This window comes from Dipodomys ordii, unplaced genomic scaffold (genome assembly GCF_000151885.1).
Source record: "Dipodomys ordii isolate 6190 unplaced genomic scaffold, Dord_2.0 Scaffold3, whole genome shotgun sequence".
In the NCBI taxonomy this organism is placed as follows: domain Eukaryota; kingdom Metazoa; phylum Chordata; class Mammalia; order Rodentia; family Heteromyidae; genus Dipodomys; species Dipodomys ordii.
The window spans coordinates 27384740-27399243 of NW_012267219.1; the positions used below are offsets into that span (position 1 = coordinate 27384740).

At 40.4% G+C, this 14504-nt stretch overlaps 1 long non-coding RNA gene across 1 annotated transcript in view; it reads right to left on the minus strand.

Moving 5' to 3' along the window:
• The window catches only part of LOC105988545, a 70402-nt gene that overhangs the window by 5557 nt on the left and 50341 nt on the right, over positions 1–14504 (minus strand). Inside the window, exon 2 of the long non-coding RNA XR_001175203.1 lies at positions 11337–11466. This is a non-coding gene — a long non-coding RNA (uncharacterized LOC105988545). The remainder of the gene's footprint in view (positions 1–11336; positions 11467–14504) is intronic.

Below are 14504 nucleotides of genomic sequence, written 5' to 3' on the forward strand. Positions count from 1 at the left end.
CACCCTTACTCCTCTAAAATAATTGTGATTACAAAATATTTGATGTAATTTAAGCTCTCTTCCTTAACCTAAAGTTATTTTTTAAATATAAGTAACATGCCCTTTCCAGAATGAAATATTTTAATTCTAGAGTTAAAAAGAGTGACATAAAATATGCCAAAGTGAGAGAGAGAGAGAGAGACAGAGAGAGACAGAGACAGAGAGAGTTTTTAATGTCTCCTCTCACCCCTTAAAAAGAAAAAGGAAAAACAAAAAGCAACAGAGAGAATTTTTCCCAGGACCTGAGCTCAAGACATTGCTGATAGCAGAGCCTCACAAGCAGAGCCTCTGTCAGACGAACAGAGCTGCTGCCAAGAAGCCAGGCCATTTCCCTGCACTGTTGGAATGAGGCCAGAGTGCTGATTCTAGCTTTTAGGAAGGACCTCTCAGGGTAAGATGCTCCCCACAGGTAACAATCATGGCCTACAGTGATAACTAGGCCATTACTTTATTTTACTTTATTTAGTTCTACATTTTTTGTTATTTTATTTTATTATTTTAGCTTTTAATGCTAAGGATAGAACCCAAGGTCTGGCACTTGCTGGGCAAGCTACACCTCAGCCAATAAATTTAACTTAAAGAGGAAAAGAGAAACAAAAATGGGAGGCAGGTGACCTTAAAGATCAAACCCTGTTTTTTTCTAACCCTGTTTTTAACCCAACCAAGACCAAGCCTACAAGAATTCATTATAAGTCTGATCTTCAGGAAATCATTCAAGCTCTTCCACAGAAAGACCTGTGGGGCCCCAGAATGATCTCAAGTCTTTGAGAAATGTCCACAGAAAAGGAGTAATTCAATGAAAAGAAAGAAACAGCACCCTGGAAGAGTGCCAATAACTCACCATAATTTGCTTGACCCAGGTCCCTGGAAATAAATGACTCTAATTCAAGAAATTTCATAGCTTACAAACTGAGTTGATTTCCCTTGGATTCCTACAGATAGTTCTTCCACTAGCATATAGCAAGCAGTAAACTAGACCAGCTTTCCAGTCATTTGGGTCTGGATTCAAATATTCCTGAGACCTTGCCCAGTCATCTACCTGCCCTGAAACTTTGCTCAAATGCAACTGTGAACCATTATTGTTCCTACCTTGCTGGGTTGCTTGGAAGATGAGATACAATACAATGACCTTAGTGAAGTACCTTTCATACAACCATCACTCAATAAACAAAGGAAATATTAAAAGAAAGAATGAAAGAAACTGGCAAAGAGTCCAGGTATACAGTTGCTAAGACATAGAGGTGCCCTAGGCGACAGGTGGTGAAACATCAGTATTAAACCACATATATACAGTCTCAAAAACAATCTTTGCTCTTCTCTACCCTTTAGGCCACACCTCCAGTCCTATTTTCTCACTCATTTTGTTAAGTTATCTTTATTTCTCTGGACCTGGCTTCTTTTCTCCCTGAGGAGGACAATGAGCAGACAACATCAGCAATCCAGAGGGGACACAGCTTTCTCAATAACCCAACAATCCCATTCAATGTCATAGGAAGCAGGGCTGGGAAAGGAGGGAGAATATAAGTTTGCCCAGAAAGTGAATCATGCATGCCAGACTTTAGGACCACTTTATGGGACATGTAATCCATGAGACAAAATAAAGGGATTAACAGTGATACAGAGAACCAGGAGTGGTAACTCACACCAGTAATCCCAGCGTTCAGGAGGCTGAGGCAAGAGGATCATTGAGATCAAGGCTAATCTGGGCTACCTAGTGGACTACAAGCCTTCTTAGGCTGCCTAGTGAGACCCTGTCTCAAGAAAACAAGACCAAAAAAAAATCAAAATGTAGTAATATAGGAAAAATAAAAGTTTAAATAGAAGACTGGCTGACCCTGTTGGTTGCATTTGAACTATTTTGTAAAGCTTTGTTAAGGTGCAATAAATGAGTGATACATAATTTTTGCTGTCTAGAACTGATTTTAATTTACTCCCGTTCTTTCAACTATAGGAAAAAAACAAACCATTTGCAATTGATTTCAATACTCTTTTACTCTTACAAGTCTATGCAGCTTAACTTTTCCTTTGGGTTGAATTAATCCCTCAAAACAAATGCCTTAATGCCTGTAGCTATGAATAAGAGCTTATTTAAAAATAGGGTCTTTACTGATGAACAAGTTACATAATTAAAGTGGACTTTGGTCCAAACAATATCCTTATAGAAAGGGAAAATTGGGGCACAAAAAAAGTGTACACACAAAAAAATCATCTGAAGAGAAAGTCTGGTCATTGGGGCATTCTTTTGAAAGGTTTATCGGGACTCTATCTCATAGAAGAAAGTGTTAAAAAAAAAAAGCTACATGACATTAATCATTTAGTAATGATTTCTTGAAGATGACATTGACAGCACAGACAACAGAAGGAAAAAACATAAAAATTGGACTTGATGAAAAGTTCAAATGTGTATGTATCAAAAAGTAAGGGTTATAGCTCAAGAGAGAGTTTGTGTAGTAAGCTCAAAGCCCTGAATTCAAACTCCAGTCTTCTCTCCAAAAAAAACAAAAAGACAATATCAAACTGAACACAGGGGTCTATAACCCCAGGTACTAGTAAATCTGAGGCCACAGGACCATAAGTTAGATGCCATCCTAGGTAACTTAGCAAGATCATGTCTCAAAAATACATACATACATACATATATACATACATACAAAATCAATACAATGAAATAAAAGGCAACCCACAGAATATAAAAAAGTATTTGCGAATCAGATATCTGATATGGTATTAATATCAGTAATACTCATTAAAAATTTTTTTTCAGTTGTAGGGCTTGAAGTCTGGGCTTGGGCACTATCCCTATGCTCTTCAGCTCAAGGCAAGTGCTCTACCACGTGAGCTACAGAGCCACTACCGGTTTTCTGGCAGTTTATTGGAGATAAGAGTCTCATGGACTTTTCCTGCCCGGGTTGGCTTTGAACCACGATCCTCAGATCTCAGCCTCCTGAGTAGCTAGGATTACAGGCGTGAGCCACCAGTACATGGCTCATTTTTAAATCTTTAAAGCTCAGCAACAACTTGATTTTAAAGTAGACAAATTACTTGAATATACATTGTTCCAAAGAATATACACAAGCAGCCAAAAGGCATATGAAAAAGTAACCAATAGCACCAATCCCCATGTAGTGAAAATCCAAATACAAGAAACCATCACCTGATACCCATTAGGATGGCTACTATACCAAAATGGTGCTGGTGAAGGAGATTTAGAGGAATCAGGAGCCTTGCTCTGGGGGCAGGAATGTACAACTATACAGCCACTATGGAAAACAACTTGGTGGTTCCTCAAAGAATTCAAAAATGGGAGTTACTAGATGATATAGCAATTCTATTTCTGAGGACATACCCCAAAGATCTGAAACAAGCATCTTGAAGATAAACATGTTTATAAACTCATGTTTATAGTTGCATTAATCACTATAGCCAATGGTTCCACTGACAGATGAACTGGCCAATAACAGCATATGACCATGCAAGGAAACCCTTCTTGTTTTTGTTGTACTGGGATTTGAACTCAAGACCTCATGTTTGCTAGGCAGTTAAGTTTGCTACCACTCAAGCCCTGCCACCAAGTCCTTTTTTTTCTTTAGTTATATGTTAGATAAGATCGTGCATTTCAGTCCCCGGCCAGGCTTAGACCATGATTATTCTTCTTAGGTCTCCCTTCCATTCTATCAATGCACCACCATATCCAGCTTGGTTTGTTTTTTTGTTTGTTTTTTCATTGTTGATGGTGGTGGTGGGGCTTGAACTCAGGGCCAGCGCTGTCTATGAGCTTTTGTGCTCAAGGCTAGCACTCTACACTTAAGAGTCACAGCTCTACTTCCAGTTTTCTGGTGGTTAATTGGAGATGACAGTCGCATGTACTTTCCTGACCTGGTTGGCTTCAAAACATGATCCTCAGACCTCAACCTCCTGAGTAGCTAGGATTACAGGCATGAGCTACCAGTACCTGGACATATCCAGCTTTTTAATTCAAATCAAACCTTGCTAACTTTTTGCCCTGGCTGGCCTCAAACTATGTTATTGAGTTTGAGGTCTATCTCTGTCTCCAGCATAGCTGGGACAACAATATGCCTGCCCATATAACAGAGTATTAGCACCCTTAAAGGGGAAGGAAACTCTGCGTCAGCAGATATTATACTAAGTGAGACAGACAAACAAATACCATATGAATCCATTTATATGAGCTACTTAAAGTAATGAAAAAATCACAGAAGCAGCCAGGTATGAGGGCAGACACCTATAACCCATCAGCATAGGGAGACAGAGGATCGCTCTGAGCCACACAGGGAATTCCAGGCCAACCTGAGCTACACAAGGAAACCCTTGTCCTGAAAAACAATGTTTTGGTTTTTTTAGAGACAGAAAGTAGAATAGTGGGCTGGAGAGAGCTGGGTGAGGAGAAGGAAATATTCATTAAGTAATGAACCTATATTTATCATTTCAAATTTCAACACTTTTGTATTTTTTATTAATTATAATTTTTCAATGTAGAAATATATGGAGTTCAGTATGATAATCCGCTTTAATGACTAAACCAGGGGAAATGGCATTTTTAAGTCTCCATTCATCTCCTTATATGTCGAGGAAGGCAGCAATACTGGAGGAACTAAATGAGATCATGTATGGAAAGTACTTGCTATGGGTCAGGTGGCTTTGGAGACTATTCTCTTACTGTGCCTGCACTGCTGTTCTACCTCTCCAATAGTATTAAGTGTCCCCCTGACCACAGAGTGCAGTCATCAAAGTCTCCCCACCACTAAAATCTCAGCTCCTCCTCTTCCTGCCATCAAAAGCAAGTGAGCTCCTTGGGGGCCCCCCATTCCCTAGTGGAGTTCTACTCAAGTTAGCCCTATCCCCCTCCCCAGGCTCTGAGCTCTTTGATGTTCACATGGCTGCCTGTCAGAGCAGGAAGATAAAACCCCACTTGTTCCCTCTCTCTCCACAATAAGACCTTTGGCAACTTAGAGGAACTCAGATAAAAGGCTGGACCTTTTTTTTCCCCCTCTCTTTTCATTTTTTTTTCTTCAGTAACAAATGGTAGTTTGTCTTTCCCAGCATCTACTTCAGAGCCATACCAGCATCAAAGAACATGAAACTCAAGTCAGGGAGCTCTGTGCTGTCCCATGGGGAGTGCGGCTGGCTGTGGGGCACAGAAAGTGGAGATGAGAAAAGAGTCCTGTGTGCAAAAAGCATCCCTTGGCTCATACCACACACACACACACACACACACACACACACACACACACACATTTGTTTCCTTAACATTTCCCTCATGCCATTTCAAACTTGCAAAGAGACAAGACAAGATTGACAGGAAGGGACACAAAGGAAAGATAGTTTAATTTGCCTCTTGGGTAATGTTAAGCTATCCTAACACCTTCTAATCCAGATACTAGCAGCAGGAAGGCCCATGTGCGTCATGTGTCAGACTGGGGCTTTCACATTCAATGTCAATCTGCCCTGAGTCCCTGTGACTGTACAAGAGGAGAGTGAAAATGGTTTGTTTTCATAATTGTGAGTCCTTTCTGTGTCCCATAGGCAAGCCCCCATGCTAAGCATGTGGCCTGAAGTCAAAGGATATGTAGGACCTCTCTCTATTTTATAGGTGGGGACACTGAAGCTTGGAGACCTGAGGTCAGTTGTCCAGAGTCACAGTCTAAAGGGTAAATGAAGGGCTTAATATATTTATTACATTCAGTATATGTTCTTAACCCAACAATGGATGACTTGGACAAATAGCAAGCAAGATACCCATGGTAGGGCATCTGCTACCAGTAGGGTGGTAACTCCAAAAAGATGTGTTAAAATTCTGTTAGTATTTTGGACTGTGACTTGATTTAGAAAAAAGAAATTTCAAATGAGGACCTATTGTGCTAGAATGAGTTCTAATCCCGTGATTGGTACTTGTAGAAGGACAGGGAAATGTCAATACAGAACAATATCAAGGGAAGAAGGCTATGTGAATAAGGATGAAGAATCTGAGCTGTGCTGTCATCAGACAAAGAACACCAGAGTTACTAGCAACTACCCAAAACCAGATGAGGCAATGAAAGAACTCTTTAGAACCTTCAAGAGAGCATGTGCCTATAAGACACTTTGGTTTTGAACTTCTGGATTCTAGAACCATGGGAAAATTAATTTATCATTTTGATTTTTGAGGCTATATATGCTCAGCTGGGTGTGGAATTCTCAATCCTTTCACCTCAGTTTCCTGAGGGCCAGCACTACAGGCATATACCACCCACACCCGGGATTGTGTTTGTTATTTTAAGCCACCAAGATTATAATACTTTGCAATACTTTGTTAGTACAATCATAGGAAATATAGTATCCATCTAATATCCATCTTTCTAAATTGAAAGAGAGAGAGATTGAGGTAGAGAATTAGAAGGCAAGACAAGTTTCAGACACATAATACTGAGATTATCTCTAGTATATTGTCCTTTAGAATGGGTCAAAGATGTTAAGCAAAGAAAAGGCAAAGAGAGAATAGATGAGGAAGGTCACAAACCACGGAGCTTATTGAAGCAAAGGAATCACAAGAGAAAGAGTCAGAAGCAGATCTGGTAGATCAGTTGCTTTAAAGTGATGAGTTAAGAGAAGGTTCAAGTGTTCCCTACCAGTGAAGGAAGGGACCCAGAAAGAACTGGATTTGGGATGCTACTGTAGTTTACCCTTCCGAAGAAGGAAGAGGAGAGGGGGGTGAAAGTGACCTTGCCTCACACTGCCCTGTACTCTCACAGTTCTGCAGGGTGCTTACGTCAGACTCTTCTCCAGTTACTGTACTCCGGGTACAAGTTCTTCGCACTCACAAAGTGACTGTCCAGGAGGGTTGGGCTGAGGCCAGAGTGGCACCAAGGAATCTTATAGTTGCTTTAGCCTGGATTGCTCTTTAGTGTTGTTGGTAGTGGTGGTCGCTGTAATGCTTGAACTCAGGGCTGGGACACTGTCCCTGTGCTTTTCTGCTCAAGGCTAGTGCTCTACCACTTTGAGGCACAGCGCCATTCAGGCTTTTTCTGTGATTAACTGGAGATAAGAGACTTATAGATTGTCCTGTCCTAACTGGCTTCAAACCATGATCTTCTGATCTCAGCCTCCTGAATAACTAGGATTGCAGGCATGAGCCAGTGCCCAGCTCTGTATTGCTCTTTACATTCCTGTCAGCCCGGACAGTGCCTCTTCCAACTTCTAGTCCATTTCAAATCAAGCTCACTGGGCCCATAACACTTTCCATACTCTATTTCTTTTTTTGGGGGGGGAGGGGGGGTCTAGTCGTGGGGCCTGAACTCTGGGCCTGGGTGCTGTCCCTCAGCTCTTCAGCTCAAGGCTAGCGCTCTACCCCTTGAGCCATAGCACCACTTCTGGCTTTTTTTTTCCTGCTTATGTGGTGCTGAAGAATCAAACCCAGGGCCTCATGCATGCAAGGCAAGCGCTCTACCACTGAGCCACCTTCTCAGCCCCTCCATACTCTATTTCTTATACTCTATTTCTTTATACATCCATATACTCAGAACCATAATACACGTTTTTATGTATTCGTACTGCTCACCCATGAGGCTGAGGAAGTATCTCCTTCCAGTCTGTGCCCTCTGTAGAGCCTGGTCCAATGTGGTTGAACACGAAACAGTTTTATTATAGAGCTCAAGCAACAAAAAGTTTAAAATAGCAGAAAAAAAAAAGAGGAAAGCAGAGAGGAAGAGTAAGTGAAGTATATGAATACACAATTTATACAATCAGAGACAAAAGTGACCATGACGATTAACCACATGGCCTTAATTACATCAACTTTGATCAAAATCAGAGGAGTCCAAGTTGAAACTATGCCGAGAAAATGTGTTTCACCTTTGACACTGACACAAGTCTGCCGACATGTTGTTTGGGTTGGGAGTTGCTCACAGAAGTGAAAAATGACATGGCTCTAAGGGGGTCAGTTTGGCAGTGTCTACCAAAAGTCCAATTACATTTACCCTTGGCCCAGAAATCCCACTCTGGGGAATATCTGGAGGATGTCTGCAGAGATCCAGCGCAGGCAGAGGGTGATTCTGTGCCACCATTTGTAATAGTGAAAGGTTAGAAGTAATTCAAGGACCTTTGTTCCAAAGAACTAGGCAAAAAACCTGCATAGAAGTGAGGACAGGACAAGCACCCAGGGAGAGAGCAAGCCTTCTCAAGGCAGTGCTTTCCTATTGTATCAGTGTTTGTTTTTTTTTTAAATTAAATTGAATTTATTTTTAACTGATAGATAAAACATAAAAATTGTACATAAGAATGAGGCACCATGGGACATTTCAATATGCATATATATTGTATAATACATGTTTAAATCTGGCACCAACTTGGGTGAACATTCAAGATAATCACAAAAGTTAAAATTTTAAAGTAATATTTAAATTTATCACTTGATGAACCAATTTCCTGCCTTTTCCTAATAGCAAACCCTGGAAATAAATATCTCAATAAACTACTCAAAAGTTGCTCAGAAGCCATCTGAAAGAAGCATGCCATTGTCCTCCCTAGGGAACTTTGTATGCTTATGACATTAATCACTCAGTTTCCTCATTTTTTCCCCTCAATTACCAGTGAAATTTGATTAATTTCCTACTTTCAGATTTTTCTATACATTTTCAAATACCTCTTCCCTAAACTCAGAATGTTCACATATCTTTGGTTTTGCTAGATTTCCCACACCATGTATCAAAAGCTCATAAAAATCTCTCAATAAATACAACTTTCACATTTCTACTTAGAAACCTAGGTTGCCTCATTGGAGTGTAATGCCCTACACACAACCCAGGACCCAATATTTCATTGTAACTCAGAACAATCTTACAAAATAAGGACCATTATAAATCATTTTGGAGCACTGGAGATGCTAAGCATATTGCCCAAGGTTGAGTACTGAGTGAAGATGGACCAGTATGGAATTACTGAAGTCAGTATATTGAACTCCTCACAAGCACTCCTCCAAGTCCTTTCTGGTCCATGGACCTTTCTCTTCTGCTTCTTACACTTCCATGTTTCTCATCCCTTCATCCACGCATTCATTCATTCATTCATCTGTCAATATCCTTGTCTCCCTGCTAAGCACCAGGAACCCATGCTAAGTGATGTGATGCAGATATTAGGACAATCTCTGACTTTAAGAAGCTTACAGTTCAAAAAGAACACATATGTAAACAGACAACCCCATACACAGGATGTTCTAAAATATGCACCCTCCTATATATTTCTATTGTTTCTTCTCCTGTCCTCAAGAAGCAACCATTTGGGGTCCTATCTATTGTGATGGGACAATGAACTTTAGAAAAATTCCATGAAGATTATCAGAGATAAAGTAAGTTCCCTAAATAGACTTACATATTAATCATTAATGATAACTAATTCTAATTATTTGGGTTGGTATCTGCTTTTCCGTAGCCTATAGTTTTCTGAATGTCATTTCACATTGAATCATGAATAAGAGTATACTAATGTGTATTTTTACTTCTCCCCACAGAATCCAGGTTGGAAACAAAACAGAAAGGAAACCTATCTGGTAATGCTTCTAAGAGAACAGTAAAGAATCCCTGAACAACCTTACCTATTGGCCTCAAATGTCCTCTTCCTTATCACAATCCAAAGGACTCACATTCCTTGCACCATTGTTCTGACTAAGCTAGAAAGGTTAGCCTACTAAATGGATACGCAATCTCACCTGGGAACTACTGTCTTCGTAGCTGAAGGACTGCCCACCTTCCGTCCCCTAACAAAGCTAGTCACACAGGCTTGGGCTCCAAGACAACTCAGCACATCAACTTCCTCACCTGAGAACAGGGAAAAAGATGGATTCTCTAAGGTATGACCCAAATCCAAACCTTCTTGGGTCACTCTTACAAGACAGATTTTCACATGCAGCTCAGGATCAAATTGCAATCTCTCTAGACCTCTGGTACCCATTCTACCACCCTAAGCCTGGCTACCAGTGCTACAGAGTAGCAGGAAGAAGAGGCCCTGGAATCTGACAAATGAGGGGCTCTGAATTAACAAGTGTCCCAGCTGCAGTCCCACAGGCTGAGCTGGGGTCATACTCTAGACTGAGGATGTAGATAAACACAGAAGGAAAATTCTGGGGGCTGGGAAGGTGGCTCAGTGGTAGAGCGTTTGCCTTGCATGCATGAGGCCCTGGGTTCGAATCCTCAGCACCACATAAGCAAAAAGAAAAAAGCCGGAAGTAATGCTGTGGCTCAAGTGGTAGAGCGCTAGCCTTGAGCTGAAGAGCTGAGGGACAGCGCCCAGGCCCAGAGTTCAAGCCCTACGACCGGACCCAAAAAATAATAATAATAAAATAAAGAAGGAAAATTCTGTAGGTAGAAGACAGTGTCCAAGTTCCCCCAGAGACAGAACAAGTCCATACCAAACACCAAAAAGCAGTACCCAAGAAATTACTTTGAAAAAAGTTTGCACAAACACAGTGGGGGAGGGGGGGAGGGGACACAGGAAGTCAAAAATTATATTTTATTTTTTAAAAATAAGAAAATAAATGGGAGTAAGGATCAGATTTACCTAGACTGGCTTATACCTTTTCATGGTTTAGTATTGTGTTTTGTCTTAAATATAAAGAGGCAAGGTAAGAACATACAACAGAAAGAAAATTCTACTTCTTCCCCATGCTAGGACCTCCCAAAGTTCTTAACCTGGTCTCCTCTATTAGATACCAAGAAGATTTCAGTGGACATCTCCATAGACTGAGGGTCAGAAACCGAAATATCTACAGACATCAAAACCATTACCTAAGGTGCTGCAAAGTGTTATTGGATAAATTGGCTTTTCTATTCCCAAACATCAGTTTAAAAAAGGATTTTCCCAATTGTCATACTCCATTTGGGCAATTATGACAAAATACCATAAACTGGGTAGCTAACAATCAGCATAAAATTATTTCTCACAGATTGTCTCAGGGTCTGGTTAGGTAAGACTTGCTTTCTGGTCCATGGATGGCCATTTCTTTTGCTATAACTTCATATGGTGGAAGGGGTGAGGGAGCTCCCTGGGGTCTTTTTCATGAGGACATTAATCCAACTAAGGAGGGCTCCATCCTCCTGACCAAACCACTTCCAAAAAGGACGTGCTTTCCACATGCCATCACATTAGGGATTAAGTTTCAACATACAACTGAGGGTTGGGGGAGACACACTCAGACCATAGCATGAATGGTTTATTTAAATAGTCTCTAAGTTAGTTTAATTTTTAACTTTTACTTTCATCATCCATTACTAATAATGTCACCTAATACTTGCACAAAAAGTACTTACCAGGGTCCACACTGATCCATTTAATCCTCATGATAGTTCTTTGAAGCATCATCTTGAATGAAAGATCCCAGAAACAGAGCACAGTTCTGCATGATTGTACATGGGAGCTTCAGGGAAAGGCAGAGTAAACCTGTAGTTTAGAATCAGAACAATGGTTAGTCTTGAAAAGGGCAGGGACTGATGAGAAAAAGGCCCAATAGAACTTTCTATGAGAGAGAAATGTTAGATCTATCTTGTTTCATTCATTTCTCTATATGTAAAATATGTTTTGCTTTAAAAACTTGTTCCTACATTTGTCACAAATATCAAGCATGATCTATCTTTTATGCATTGTACTTCCATTTTTAGGACCATTTGGCAGAAATGTAAGTCTTTAGAATAATTTGGGGTCTTGGGAGGTTTTTGAGGTGTTGCTCATCTGGTCAAGATTCCACCACTGAATACTGGGTGCTGGTGGCTCATGGCTATAATCATAGCTACTCAGGAGGCTGAGATCTGAGGATCATGGTTCCAAGCCAGCCTGGGCAGAAAAGTCCCCATGAGACTCTTACCTCCAATAAACTATTCAAAAATTGGAAGTGATGCTGTGGCTCAAGTGGTAGAGCGCTAGGCTTGAGCACAAAGAGGCTCAGGGACAGTGCCCCAGCCCTGAGGTCAAGCCCCATAATCAAAAAAAAAAAGATTCTACCATGGAGCCACTGAGCCACTGAGCTACATCCTCAGTCCTTAGACCTACCAGGTTTTAAATCATCCATCTATGATTTCAGTCAGAGGTTTCTAACATGATAATTCAAAGCCCTTCTTGCAGTCTTTCTAAAGAGTAATCAAAAGGAAAAAGGCAGTGTTCTGATATATAACTTATTACTAGAGCTTGGCATTGTTCTGGCTTCTTATTTTTATTGGTTGATTTAACTCTCATATAACATCTAAGAAGAAGGTTGGGACAGGCCAAGTAATGCATCAAGGTCACAGAGCTAATGAATGACACCACTAGGCCTTAAACCCAGATCCCTAGTCCACTCTCTTTCTCATAAACACACACACATACATGCATACACACACACACACACACACACAATCCACATGCATACATGCATATACATGTGCAAGTACACGCATATGCATATGAAATACACAAATCATGGATCTCCCATTGTTTATTATAAATCTGTGATGACAGTTCTTTCTGTGAGATCTGAAAACAAATTAAGTATTTCCAAAGAGCACATGGAAAGTTTTAAAGCATCACCTGATTCACCACCCTTGGCTCTCATTCTCAGATCCCTGTTTGCTTTGGAATCTAGAGACTGGAATAATCTACTCAAAGTAAACAAAGGAAGCATAGAGCAGTTGTAGAACTTGCCAAAGGGCAAAGGCTAAGGGGGTTTATTCACTTTGTTTAGGTGTCAAAACAAAATTCTCCATTATTCTGCACACTAAAGTGTGTCCACTTTAGGAGGGAAGTGCTCACACACACACATACACACACACACACACACACACACATACACACACACACACAGACTACAGTTCAAAGTTAAGAATGAAGAACAATTAGCAGAGGGAAGAAAGAAATGAGTTTGATCAGTTGCAACCCTGGGCTGCTCTTTCAAATCATGGTTTCTTAGATTTTCTGCTCTCAATAGTGGTTTTTGACAGTGAAATTCTAAAGACACTGCATGTACCAAAGCCTAGTTGGTTTGTTAGAATCAAAGTCATATCCTCACCCCAGCCCCCACCACCAAAAAAAAACTATCCAGAAAGCTTCAAGTGACTCTCAGGTATATCCTAAGATAAATGCACTAAAGAAATCTCTTACTAGTTAATGTCAAAACAATTCACTTCAACTTTTTCCTGGCAAGGCATAAAGAACAATCTTGTATAGTACTAAGACAAAAATAAACTGAATGGCTGCTAAGATTTCTAGGCCAGCAGTTGATTAATGGATGAATGAAAGGGGGAAAAATGCTATCATTATTACAAAAGCAGGTTTCTGGTCCATTATACATCCACAGTGCCATGCTCTGAATGGCACTTCACATCACACTCAAAATGCAAAATGCTGACCTTCAGGTATCTTGTCAACAAAACTGGAAATGAATTTCCAAGCTGTTTTCAAGCTCTAATCTTTTCCCTTTCCTCCCCACCCCCCCCACAAAAAAATAAAGGAGCTAGGACAATAATTCCCTTGGGAATTATTAGGTTATCAGCTGTAAGCTCAAGTTTTATTCCTTTCAATGGCTATGGAGTAAGGAAATAACAGTGTCAGCCCAGATCTTACAACTTTTTCAGTTCCAACCAGCAGTGAGTGTGAGTCCCAGCCCTGTTACATATGTCTGATAAATCTTGCTTTCCCCAACAGATCTAATGTAGCCATTTTCTTCCAAATGAGTAATAGGAGCACTGTAAGTAGATGTCTTTTAGAATCTGGTGAAGCTGTCATGAGATTCAAAACTCCAGTTGCTATGGACAGATGGCTGTTCATATAATTTAAAATGGAGAAATGATGCCAGGAACACACTAGAAATGAAGAACAGCTCAGAAGAAAAAAGTGTGAGTTTTTATAATGAAATTTTTGTAATGCAACTCCTTTCAAATTAGGTCATTCAAGACTAAGTGGTTTTTTTTTACTTTGGTCTTCCCCAGGAAAAAGAAAAAAAAAGCAGCCAAGAACAAAAGGACTACAGGGTAAAGGGACCTGGTACAGAAAGTCTAAGTTTTCCATTGGAGATCACTTCACCCTAGCCAGGAAATAGGCAAGGATAACTCATTGTGACAGCTAGCAGTAACTGAAGCATAAGGTATGACCGACTGTTGTTTTATGTGTGTTAACTCATTTAATTCTATGAAGCACTGAGTGTTCAAAAGGCTGGGTCCTAGAGCTTGCTTGAGTTGAAAACTCTTTCTTCCATTTGCTAGCAGGGCATGCTCCTTTTCTGTACAATGATCACACAATGGTATCTTTCTCATCTAGCTTGCTTTGAGAATTAATAGCTAATGTTAAGCTCTTCAAAAAAATTTTTTTGCCTGTCATGGGGCTCACACTCAGAGCTGGGCACTGTCTCTGAGCTTCTTTTGCTCAAGGCTAATGCTCTACCACTTGAAACACAGTGCTACTTCAGGCCTTTTTCTTTGTCCGGTCGTGGGGCCTGAACTCTGGGCCTGGGC